This window comes from Phlebotomus papatasi, chromosome 2, assembly GCF_024763615.1.
Source record: "Phlebotomus papatasi isolate M1 chromosome 2, Ppap_2.1, whole genome shotgun sequence".
Lineage (NCBI taxonomy): Eukaryota > Metazoa > Arthropoda > Insecta > Diptera > Psychodidae > Phlebotomus > Phlebotomus papatasi.
Window position 1 is genome coordinate 58,051,962 of NC_077223.1, and position 12,798 is coordinate 58,064,759.

A 12,798-nucleotide genomic window follows, 5' to 3' on the forward strand; every position below is an offset into this window, starting at 1 on the left:
TTTGTGCTAGAGAGGATGGGGACAAGAAGAAAAAGCTCCCAGGGAGTTTTCTGGTCCATTTGAGTGGAGTTCTTTCCTCCTCTGCTCGTAACACTCATCATCATTTTCACATTACACCATACTCACACGACATTGTCGGTTGGTGAATCCGGAAACTGTAAATGTTTTTCTCCTTCGCTTTTTACCCGCATCATATCCTTAGGGGTGGATAAAATGGAAGCACTTTTTTGGCGTGTTAGACAAGAAAAAAAAACTGTCACATGGATAAATTTATACCCAAGAGAAAACACTGTGACACAGAAAACTTTGCCATGTTCAAATTATTTTAAAACATTTTCCAAAAGGATATTTCAAGTGCATCTTCCACGGCTGCTCCATTGACTTTCCACAGAGCTTTCAATAGGGCTAGGGAGATTTATTGAACGACCAGTTCAATTTAGGGAGGAAGATCGAATAGACAAATCATCCAGTCTCTTGGCAACCATCTGAACAAGTCGTTTGATACTCTCAAAGCTGACAGGAAACCATAGGGATGACTTAATTTATCTCAATTGTGAAATGGGAAGTTTTCCTACATTTGGGCGGAAAGTCCTTCCTTTTGCTTTTTTTATGAATATTTTGGGATATCGAGGACGATATCAGCAAGAGTAATGGTCTCTCTAACAAAAATGTTTCCCTTTTCGAGTATCTTGATATCAAGTCTTGTTCAATTCATTTAGATAACTTTTACGATGAATTTTATCTTCGTGGCTAAATTCACAATCTCACTCACCATTTAACTAGAAAGTTTAACGACCGATATCATGGGATAACATTCTCTGCAGTGTTGAATTTCTTCACTTCGTTCTCACTGGCAGCACCTGAAAAATTTTGTATTTTAGTGGTTAGTAAAAAAAAAAAGTACCTCGCGACACTTGTTCTTGCCATCCATGAGACTTTTTAGGAGTTTGTGGAACTCTTTGGTTCTAAAAGGATAATTGAGAGAACTTTGCTCACCCTTAGTCGTAAGTTCACTCAGCATACCAAGTCAAAACTATAACGCCATCCGTGGCATATTGTGTGTTTGAAATTTCTCCAGGAAGCTTCCCACAATTTTGGTTGCAAAATTCTCCCCATGAAAATTTCAACATTTCATGCCCAAAAACCACATACCATTTATGGATAAATATTTGATAAATCAATCAATACATATACCCTGCCATCCTCCCACTCGAATTACGCCCAAATTTGGTATATTTATCATGAAAGATAAAGCATATAGTCATCAATAAGTTTTTATATAATTTCTGGAGCATGAAATTTTGTCTGGAAATGACCAATACGATTAACAATCTGTTGTTTAAATTTATAGCCTGTACATTTAGCATTTATTTTGCTTGGGTTTGAAACGTAGAATTGGCTTATTTGCTCAAAAAAATTAATCGGATTAAATTATGACGAGCTTTGTATCTAAAATTCCCTAACGTTAATTAAATAAACTTATAATGTTCTAAACGGTTGTAATATTTTTAGTGTTCGAACTCCACAGAAAGAGAAGTGTGTAAAATATTCCCTCGATTTAGAGTTATATATTTAAGTATATTTCGACTCCTTACACCCTTAAGAGGTAATAAATATTTTGGTGGAATTTTAAAAATCTGAAATTTCGAATTTTTTGGTGTGACATTGCGTGTCCGTTTGTCAATCCAGCTATCGATAGCTCTAAAAGAGGCCCCACGGTAAGAGACAGACAATTGGGACCTTCGAGGACTTCATCATAAGTCGACTCAAAATCCGTTATTCCCTTCCTAAAACCATGTTATTTGGGATTTGGATATGTTTTGGTGGTTGCTTAAGTAAACATTTCGTCCATATAGGAAAATACCGTTGAATTATTCCTAATAACGGTTTTCCATGGTCAAAATTGAGAACGGCTTTAGAAAATGTATTTCTCGACCGCAACGCAAACGGTGTTAAAATTTCTAACAAGTCTAAAATAGTTCCATTAAATTATGAACCGGTAATGAACTAGTAATGAACCGGTTATAAACCGATAACAATTTTTTGTCCGTAAATCAATTGCATTATCCCTGAGCTATTTTTAATGATCTTTTGAGTAATTTATAAACTGGTTAAAATCGGTGGTCAGCTTGTAAACGGTAAATAATGCGAAAGTATACATTTGAGGTATAGCATTTAAGTTATGTTTTCAAGAACTTCGTAAAGCATGGGACGTTTTTGCATCCTTTTTAAGGGTCCCGGTCAAAATCCCGAAAGCCAAAATCTCGAATTCCTAAAAATATTATAGCTACTCCTACGATTGCACCCGCGCTTGCTGGAGGCAAAGGGAAATTTTCTGGGTCTTGGGAAATTATTCTACACATTTTCCTCCATAGAATTTCATCCCTTTCAGAATTTTGAACATTCGGGATTTTGGCTTTCCGGGATTTTGGATTTCGGGTTTTTTCACTTTCGGGATTTTAGTGTTCAGGATTTTGGCAGTCTTCGTTTTTTACTACTCGAACTCAAAGACGGAGCAATTATATAATCCGCTTTTTTCCAACCTGTCACCGCTCTGGATCTTAAGCGGTAAAAAATATCAACTTCCGATCTTGTGTGACCACCAATAGAAAACATTATCTCCATACGTTCTTTCCTCCCCTCTCACTTCCCTCCAATCCCACCCAAACCCTGTTATTCTCTTGGTCAAAGTTTTTTCAATTATTTTCGGATATATTTAGGAAGTACCGCTATCGAACACTTCGTCCATAAAAATAGTTGACCAGAAAATTTGCCATTTTGAATTATTGAAGGTCAAAGTTTAACCACTCTGCAGGGCTACAAACTATAGGTAATTTTATCTATTTTGAGTGCAGATTTGATTTTTTTAATATGAAAAAGTATAGTGCAATTAATAAACTTGAAGATCTTCAAGATTTTTTGAAGTGAGTTCTAGTTTGGTACGTAAAAGGTCCTTTATTTAAACTACAGCATAGATAGCAAAAATTTCTACTTCAACTCATGGATTGAATTGGAGATCTTTAGTTAAGTGAATTACTTACTGTGCCACGATGGCATCAACTTGACTACCACTTCCTTAGTGGCCAATGATCCACTTGCACGAATATTAATACAGTGTGTCTTATTCAATTCATGCTGACTATCTATTTTTCCAAATCCTTCGATTTTCTTTTCACAAATGGGCCCTCCTGCTACTGTGCATTCCCAGAAAATTACACTTTCAGAGCATGGGTTGTCCAATTTTGTTTGCATAACCATAAGAGAAGTTGGATGTTGTATTGAAGTGTGGAAGCATATTTCTCATCTACCACCTCTTGTTCTTCTATTATATTTTGGGGAATTTTCAATAGGAGGTGCAATGGCAAATGTACAAGTACATATGATGTAGATTTTGATCAGCATAAGTTTTTCCAAAAATGCATCATCTTTGGACACGCTTAACACTTTAAGGACGAATGGGGCATCGGTGTCCCAAAAATAAAAATTACAGGACAAAATAACTTTCAATTTAATTTTTTTTGTTATTGGAATACCGGTGTTCTACTGGTCCTGAAAGGGTTAACGTTCTTATATCTAATTTTTAATCACTATTTTGTATTCACCTAATTAGTCAGTCACACACAGAAGTGATGGCCCCATCATAATAATAATTAAATTCTGCAAATGTGTAGTTATTTTTATAATATAATATATAGTGAATAGTCGAGTTCCAAATGCAGTGAACTGACGTAGTTGTCTATTACCCCATCTGTTACATGTCTGCAATATTCTCTTGATTTACATCTCTGTAGTTCATTTTACAAAGAAAAAAATATTTTGTAAAATTGTTCGCAAATGTTTGTGAAATCCTATGGGGGATTTACGAAATACTCGTGAATCGTATAACCCACAAACTAGCTCGTAAAATTTTGTACTTTTTTTTTGTACACAAACATTGTTCGTAAAATGATCATTTTACGAACATTTTTTGTACCTTTACAAACATTTGTTCTTAAATGTTCGTAAACACTCAAAAGAATGTTCGTAAAATTTTGTCATTTGTTCGTATTCGTTCGTAAATTTCTGCCAGACAAACAAAAATTTACGAACATTTACGAACAAATGACAAAATTTTACGAACATTTTTTTGTGCGTTTACGAAGATTTACGTACTACGAAAGTACAAAAAATGTTTGTCAAATGATCATTTTACGTACAATGTTTGGTAAAAAAGTACAAAATTTTACGAACTTGCTTGTGGATTATATGATTCACGAGCATTTCGTAAGTCCTCCATAGGATTTCACAAACATTTGCGAACAATTTTACAAAATATTTTTTTCTGTGTATGATAAATATTTTAATGTCTCACTTCATTCTGCTTTAATCATTCCTGAAAAAGATCCGGAAATAATCCTGATGCTAATTGGTTTCAGGATCTGAATAAAATGTGTTTTTGAGTGAAACTAATTGACTTTACATATGGACAATATTAATCATTGTTTTTAAAATCAAAACATGCAACCGAATTTTATTGTGGTAATGACTTTTTTTCAATTTGGCACAGGCCCATATTGGGCAACTTCCGAAAGTATTTTACCATTATCCAGAAAAGTACTTATTAAAATGAAATAGCAAGGACTTCACAATATTTTAATTTTTGTTTTGTTTATCAATCCCAGTTTTCATGAGAGTAATGTAATTTTCTGAATAAAATTGCCCAAAGAAATTTATTGTCAAGCCACTTATAAAAGAAATCCGTGAACTCAAATTAATATTTTTTTTTCAAGTAAGTAAATTTTCAAAAAATTTGAAACAATTTCAAAATTTTAACCAAAATTTTTAAACCAATGATTTATTGCGTTCTCATTAAGATCAAGCTATAAAACATAACAGTGGAAGGAGTGGAAGGTCTGTTTAAGGTGAGGCGGTCTACTAATTAAAAAATAAATTATTTACAGCGTAATTAAAGGAAACATAAACAGTGTGAGTCTATATAATAACACAATAAATTTTCCCTTACACCGATCAATTCAATAAATTATAATGATAATGTTCATCTCATAGAATCTTCACGGTGATTTTTTCGAACAAAAAAAAAACAGGATTGTGTTGTGATTGCTTCTCCAGTTCCTCTTAAACTTTTTCAGGTATGAAAGTTCTTAGCATCATTTCTTCAGTTCCCACATACAATAACTGATTTTTCTCTGTTCATCCATCATTCTGGGTATCCTCAGCTATTTTCCCACACCATAATTTATTGTTCAAATTTTTTTCCAAAGATTTTTGTATTGGGATTTATAGATGAATGCATAAAAAGCTTTCAATGTTCAAATATTGGTTCTGAATCATGGAAAAATCGTCTCTGGTATTATTCAAACTTCCAAAATCTCCCTGAAATTGAGAGAAATGCATTAACAAAATAAAATTATTTGAGTAGTGAACCATTCTATTCCCATAGGAGTTCTCACGTAAATGTTCCTGTAGGCGCTTTGTTAGAGCACCCATGAGATGAATTGAATGAGGAAATCCACGATAATGAACTGGAAACACGCCATCCTCATTAAATTGTCATGAAAGCTCGCGGATAGAAGGAAAGTCCATCTGGGAAAGGGGTGAAAATGTTTCAGGCGTAGACAAACAAAGGATATGAAAGCTTGTTAGATTGTGTCCTTGATGTTAAGGATAGAGATAAAAGTTCCAGCGTAAGTTTTCTCTCTCGGGGAGAACTCATTAGGAATAAAAGGAGTCAATTCAATTTGTTTCATCTTGAGAAAAGTTGGATTAGAACTACCCTTTTTCAGTCACAAGGTTTTATCGTCAAGTTATAGTTCAATTTTTCATGCAATTTATAGGAAATTTCTGTTTAGAGAAATTCAACAGTATTGTAAAGAGTTTACGTTTTTCAAAATTCCAATGAAATTTCCCAAGTCACATGTATCTTAAGTTTTTTTTCTCCTTCCACCAAATGATAAACTTTAGTCCTTCAACTTTTTCTCCATCGTCCTTAATGGGCAGTTAGTGGAAACCAGGCGCAAACAGCTCGTGAAGATGAGGGTCCTAAAATCATGAGAACACTCCTTATTCTCTTGTTGACATTTGTGCTTCGGAGCAACTCCATTTGGATTCGTATAGGACAAAAGCCAAAAGGAAAAAGAAGCCGTCTGCACGATAATGTCTATGCTTCACTACCCACACTTTTCCGCGAACGAGATAATTTGTATGTCGAATTGTTATTCCTGCATTTCCCGCCCACAGAAAAAAAAGCTCAAGTGAGACTTCGTGCAAGAGCGCGTGTTTTGGAGATAAGGAAAATTTCATTTACATGACAATGCTCATTTAAAAGCTCCCTCCCATTCTCTTCATGTTATATCAGGATTTTAGCAAGAATAGGGGACTTTTTTTTCTCACAGCGTGTTTTCTTCACCCTCTGGAACAACAATAAAAATATGAAATGGTAAGTCGAGGTGACAAAATTTATGGATTCAATCAACATCTTTGGGGGCGGCTTTATGGGCCACAGAGGAAAGCTCCTTTTTGTGTGGTGTCGACCACTGAACTTCCTTCTCGTCGGAGTGTTGTAAATTGGATTTTTCCGACACTCTCTATATACCCCCCGCCCCCTTCTTTCTCATCACACCACCCAAGACTTTATTAATCATACTGGAATTGACTCTTCAGAGAAATGGAAATTTCTTGTATATATGCTCTTCAGCTCTATGAAGGCGAACGATAAAAATTCGTCAATATGCTTGACTTTTTTTTCTGCCTCTCGACAATGAAAGATGGCCATCGAGAGCTATAGAATATGTGATAGAATATCATTTTGAGTATAATTTTGTGTGTAATTCTCCAGTGAGACATCTCTCCTGAGGGTATCACTGGGGGAAAATCTGCAAAAAAAAGCTACTTTACTATTCCTACTATCAAACTGTGCTCATCTTCTCTATACTATGCACTAAGCTCCTTATTTTGCTCTCACGAGCTTTCAGCATTTGCATTAGTTGGGGATTCTTTGAATGCGACAGAAAAATCGCATTCGGATTATTTTGCATTAAATGGCAACAGAGTTGTAAAGTGGTATATTTCTTCCCGTTCAATTCATAGATTTTTATTTATTTTCAGAAATTGCTCTTTACAGTATTTTAAGAATTTTTTAAGGTTCTAAAAATGATTTAAACATGAAAAAAACTGAGGATTATATTATAGAGAGCAACAGTCTAATAGCAAATACTTGAAAAAGATTCAGATATCGTCCATAAATTTGTAGAATTGAGTGTAATAATATTGTCCTGGACCCTGGACCCTGTTATAACCTTTCCACTCTTTAAGGTCAAGAACACGGAGCTCTAAACTCCTGTCTTCTTGATCGCACGAACCTGACTGACTCCTCCGTTTATCCACTTACTCTTTCGAACCCCTTTCAGAGAGGGGAAGTTATTGGTATTTTTTTTTAATAATGCAAACAATGACCGTTGAAATATTAATATAAGAACTGGCGTCTACAATAAGGGTACCACCTAATTGAGGACTTATGGTATCCTTTATCAGTTTAATTCTTGATTAGGGGATACAAATTTTATCCTCTAGTTGAGTAGTGAGCAAGAACCGTTTAAAACCGAATACACGTGAACATAGCGGAAAGGCTCATAATTTTGTCCAGTTTCTTATTTTGGACACTTTGAGGATAAAATTGGACACTAAAAATAAATTGATTAAAATGATGGATTTTTATTCCAATATTTGATGAATAATGAATTCTATCTAAATATTTGTTCTTTTTGGAAGATTTTGACACTAAATACGTTAAAATTTGAATATGATTTGAGTTGAAATTGCTTTGTTGAAAATTTATTGTGAGCAATTGCTTACGAGAAATATGACAGAACTTCGTGTTTACTTCAGTCTTATTTAGCTGTGATGAAGTACTACCAATGTTTTTTCGCTTTTTTTGAGTGATATTATTGAATATTCATTGAATATTGTGTTGATTCACGTTAGTAGTGATTTTTACATTTGACCTGAAGTGAGATTTGCTTAGTGAATTAGAGTTTTCGTGTGAAAAATGGAAAATTTTTTAAGACATTGACCAGTGAGGTGATACTCCTTATTTTGGACAGGTGTTTTTCTCACGAAATTTCGTGAAGGTTTAGCTTTTGTGATGACTAGGTTGGACAAATGTCTGGAGAAACAAAGAAGCATCATCTCTACGAAAGAGATGTAGCGAGAAATGCCTTGAAAGGCTCCCGGAAAGGTCAGGGAATGAGCGAATCCGCACGTACTTGGAGTACCGAAGTCAACTCACTTTAATGAATGATATGGAAAGTTTCCGGGCTTCTTGTGACATTCCACGTTTCCTTTACATGAATGGGAGGATCACTTGCTCAGATTGGTTCATGAAATGAAGAACAATGGGCATCCTGTTGAGGCGGATTAGCTGTCCATATTTACAGCCAAGTTGTCCAAATTAATAACCAAGTTGTCCAAAATAAGAGTTAAATTCACCTCTACAAATCAATTCATTTTTAAATGTTTTAAAACTAATTTTAGTAAAATTAAGACGATAAATAGCTTGCCAAATTTCTAAACAACCCTTCTGAAAAAAGAGTAACAAAATAAGTCAATTAGTATTGAAAATATCGCACTTCAAACTTGGAACATAGATGCTAATAAGTAGACTGGTCAAAATTATGAGCCCTTACCCTAAATTTGTCTAGGTAGCGTTTTGATAATAGACGTACAATTTTCATTTAACGTTTATTCAGTTTCAAGCAGTTTTTTTATCACTTCTGCTCTAGTTCATGATTTTTTGAAACCCTCTTCTTGAACAATTTTCAACTTCAATAATTTTATACGCACCAGAAAAATTTACGAGTAGGAATATAAGGCAGACAAACGAATGAAATTATACACTAACGGCCAAAACATTAAATACACCATTCGTAAGCTTAAATACACGTGATTTGGACCCGGAAAACTCTGTAATATCCAGTTCTATTGACTAAACTAGTTTCATATATAAACCTAAGAACAGTTTTAAACAAGATTTGAGAAAATACATGAGCTACAAAATTTATAATTTGAGGAGCAGTCAAAAATTAGCTTTTTGGAAAAAAATGCAAAAGTAGCCCCATATTCTAAAACTGATCTAATCTTTTAGTAATCATTTAATATAAGCTAAATACTATTAGTAAATATTATTAGGAGTCAGAAAAACTGAAAATAATACCGAGGGAATATCAAATCAAATCAAAAAAATCATCAAATTTAGTTTTCCTCGAAGAATTTTCCTTTAGTTTTGATAAGCGCCTCACAAATTCGAGGCATCCTGTTGATCAATTTCTGCAAAATGTTAGAAGGAACTCTGCCCACATATCCTGAAGTGTTTCCACCAAGACTGGAACTGATGTCGGCGCCTTCTCTCGAACCATGTGGTCTAGAAACTATCAGAAAATTTTGATGTGGTTACAATTGGGTGATTGGGGTGACTAATGCATGTAGTTTAGGACCCTGCGTTTCACTTTCTCAAGAAGGAAGCCTCTACAAAGCTTCGAGGAATGCTTGGGATCGTTATCCTCTTGAAAAAAAAAACCCACGCCCAATAAACCGAATGCATTAGCCACGCCAGTCACCCGATTGTAGCCTCATTGCAATTCTCTAGGATTTTCTCGACCACAAGGTTCGAGATTAGGCGCGACATCAGTTCCAATCTTGGTGGAAACACTTCAGGATGTGTGGGCAAAGTTCCTTCAGACATTTTGCAGAAATTGATCAACAGGATGCCTCGAATTTGTGAGGCGCTTATCAAAGTTAAAGGAGGATTCTTCGAGGAAAACTAAATTTGATGATTTTATTCATGTTTATTTAAATAAAATAATGAAGTAAAAGAAATGAAATTGCAACAATAATAAGAAGAAATTTGAAAAATTATAAAAAATATATGAAAATGTAGAATTTGGGCTGAAAATTTCAATATTCAAAGAAGAAACCCCTTTCAGAACACATCACACCGGAAACCGACCACAATCCGTACCAAAAATAGTCCCTCGGTATTATTTTCAGTTTTTCTTACTCTTAATAATATTTACTAATAGTATTTAGCTTATATTAAATGATTACTAAAAGATTAGATCAGTTTTAGAATGTGGGGCTATTTTTGCATTTTTTTTCCAAAAAGCTAATTTTTGACTGATCCTCAAATTATAAATTTTGTAGCTCATGTATTTTCTCAAATCTTGTTTAAAACTGTTCTTAGGTTTATATATGAAACTAGTTTAGTCAATAGAACTGGATATTACACAGTTTTCCGGGTCCAAATCACGTGTATTTAAGCTTACGAATGGTGTATTTAATGTTTTGGCCGTTAGTGTACATTAGGGGAAGTGGGGCATCTATGAATTGAGGAACCTTTAAAATTGTTTTTTTCTCTTATTTTCAAATTGGATTGAGCCGTACCCCATTGTAATTTAGCTTTACAATTGGTTTGTGAGGCTAAATTATATCATAATAGGGTCTAGTTCCATTTAAAAATATGTGAAAAAGCCCGATTCAAACGTGCCAAAATGCAAAAGCTCCCTACTTCCCCATACACATCAAAGTTTCAATGCCTTGTTTTAGAAATCAAGAACGGTTACAAAGGCAAACTTTTTAATACATTTGTAGACTTACAGTCATTCCTTTTGACTAATTCTTCTGTGTCGTAAATACTTTTTTTCTTATTTCTCTTTTTTAAGATTCCTGAAGAATATTGGTGTCCTGTAGATCAAGATAATTTTTAATATTTTAACCGTAAAGTGCGAGGGAGATAAGTTACGAATTTAACACTATCAGAACCATTTAGTTTTTATAGTGTTTAGCAAAATAATCTAATATAAATGCTCTTGATAAATCGAAAGAGACGGTTTTGTAGAAGTAGGGGAAGTAGGGCACCTTTTAATTTGGGGTAGCTTAAAATAGAGCATTTTTCTCCCATTTTAAATTGAAACTGGACCTTGGGATAATATAATTTAGCAGCACAAACCATTTGCGAAACTAAAATGCATCATGATAAGGCTTAATCCCATTTAAAAATAGTAGGAAAAAACCTATTTTACAAATTGCTCCATTTCAAATGTGCCCCCCTCCCCTATTGACTTAAATTTTATTTCATTGCAGAAAAGAAAACAATACATTTGAAAAATAATGAATACAAAATTTAGCGAAATGTCATAGATCTACCCCAAAAGTGTAATCTGTTTGCATAAGTTTTGGTACAGTCCTTAATTTGAATTATTTTGTTAATGAAATTTTGAAGGAATAAGGGATTATTTAAAAATATATTTGTTTTTTGTTCGCTTCTTTAATTTGTTAATGGTCCATGAATTTATTATACAATTGAATACTTTTTTTGTACATCATTTTAATTCTGCCCTAGATTTGTATTTTTAATGTATCCAGGAAAATCCATGACGTATTTTTGCTATACTGAATAAATAGCTTTCCCGAAATAAAATGTATTTTAATTTCCTTTGTGAATGCAAAAAAAATATATTTGCATTTTTTTTGCTTGAAAATTCAACAAATGATTATTCTTTGATTTAACACTTCCGTAATTACTGGAAAATTGCAATAAATTTTAATGCACTTTTCACATTTAAAATTTCAGTTGAAAAAATTCCATAAATTGAAAATGATGTAACACGTGAAATTAGCATGTCTGCAGGAATACTGTTTGGCCTAACAAATTGGATATTTAATTGAAATTGAGCTGGGAGCTATTTTTGAAATTTGCAAGAGAGAGCAAAAAAAAATTCAGCAGCAAAGTAACATTTTGTGCAAATGCATTTCAATTAATTCTCAGTGGATTTTACGTGACTTTTGGAGTTGTCTTCGCCAAAAATTCTTTCTCACCTATTTTTGTACCCGGTGAAATATTTGAGATGTGGTCGGTAAAACCGAATGTCAAGGTGGAGAAAATGTTTGGTTTTCAAAAATCAACAATTTTGAGGTGGCTTTCGAGGAAAATGCGTCACTGATTCTTTACATTAAAAAAAAAGAGAAACACTAAATGTTTGGGTGAATGAGGAGCAAAAACAGGTGGTGAAGAATCGTATAATATTTTCATAGCCTTTAATTTTCAAAGTTTGTTGTATTTTACAACTGCTCGAAATTGATTTTTGCGCCAATTTTACGCACTTTTTACGATCACCCACTGAGAAGACGCCCAGAAATCATCGTCACTTTGGGACTCTAAACTGAAGCGTCTTTTGCATACATTTTTCTTACTTCCGCGTCCGAAAATCGTCTTCAACTGAAGGTCAACGGGGTGCTATAGCCAATTATTCTGCTATGTAGCCGACAGATTTGGGAATTATTTGGAAATGTGGGTTGTATATGTTGTATATCACGGTGAAAATAATGAAATTTCACCTACGTATTTTAATGAAAAAGGATGGAATTTTCTAACTTTACTTACTATTGCATTGTTCTATGAATTGGTAAAACTTTTATATTAAATGATCCAAAAAAGTCCTTTTTAATATGTTTGTTTAATTAACTCTGGTTCTATTCTATGGCTATGGTTACTATTCTGTACTGTATATAAGCGCGCTCGAGAATGTTGACTTGTGGTGGGGTCACCGAAACCCGGAAGTCAATATCTCTCATCGTTTGGCAACCAGGATAAGGTTGAAAAAAAATGGATTGTGAAAACTGCTCTCTAATAGACTTAGAGCAGTTAAAATTGTAAAATCCATACCCCACTAACATATTAGTACCAGAATGAATATTTAGCGTAAAAATATTGGTATTATTGTTTATTTATTTTTGTGCACTAGGCCA

At 33.7% G+C, this 12,798-nt stretch overlaps 1 protein-coding gene across 20 annotated transcripts in view; it reads left to right on the forward strand.

Moving 5' to 3' along the window:
* The window catches only part of LOC129801883 (capon-like protein), a 184,614-nt gene that overhangs the window by 126,516 nt on the left and 45,300 nt on the right, over positions 1-12,798 (forward strand). The window lies entirely within an intron of this gene.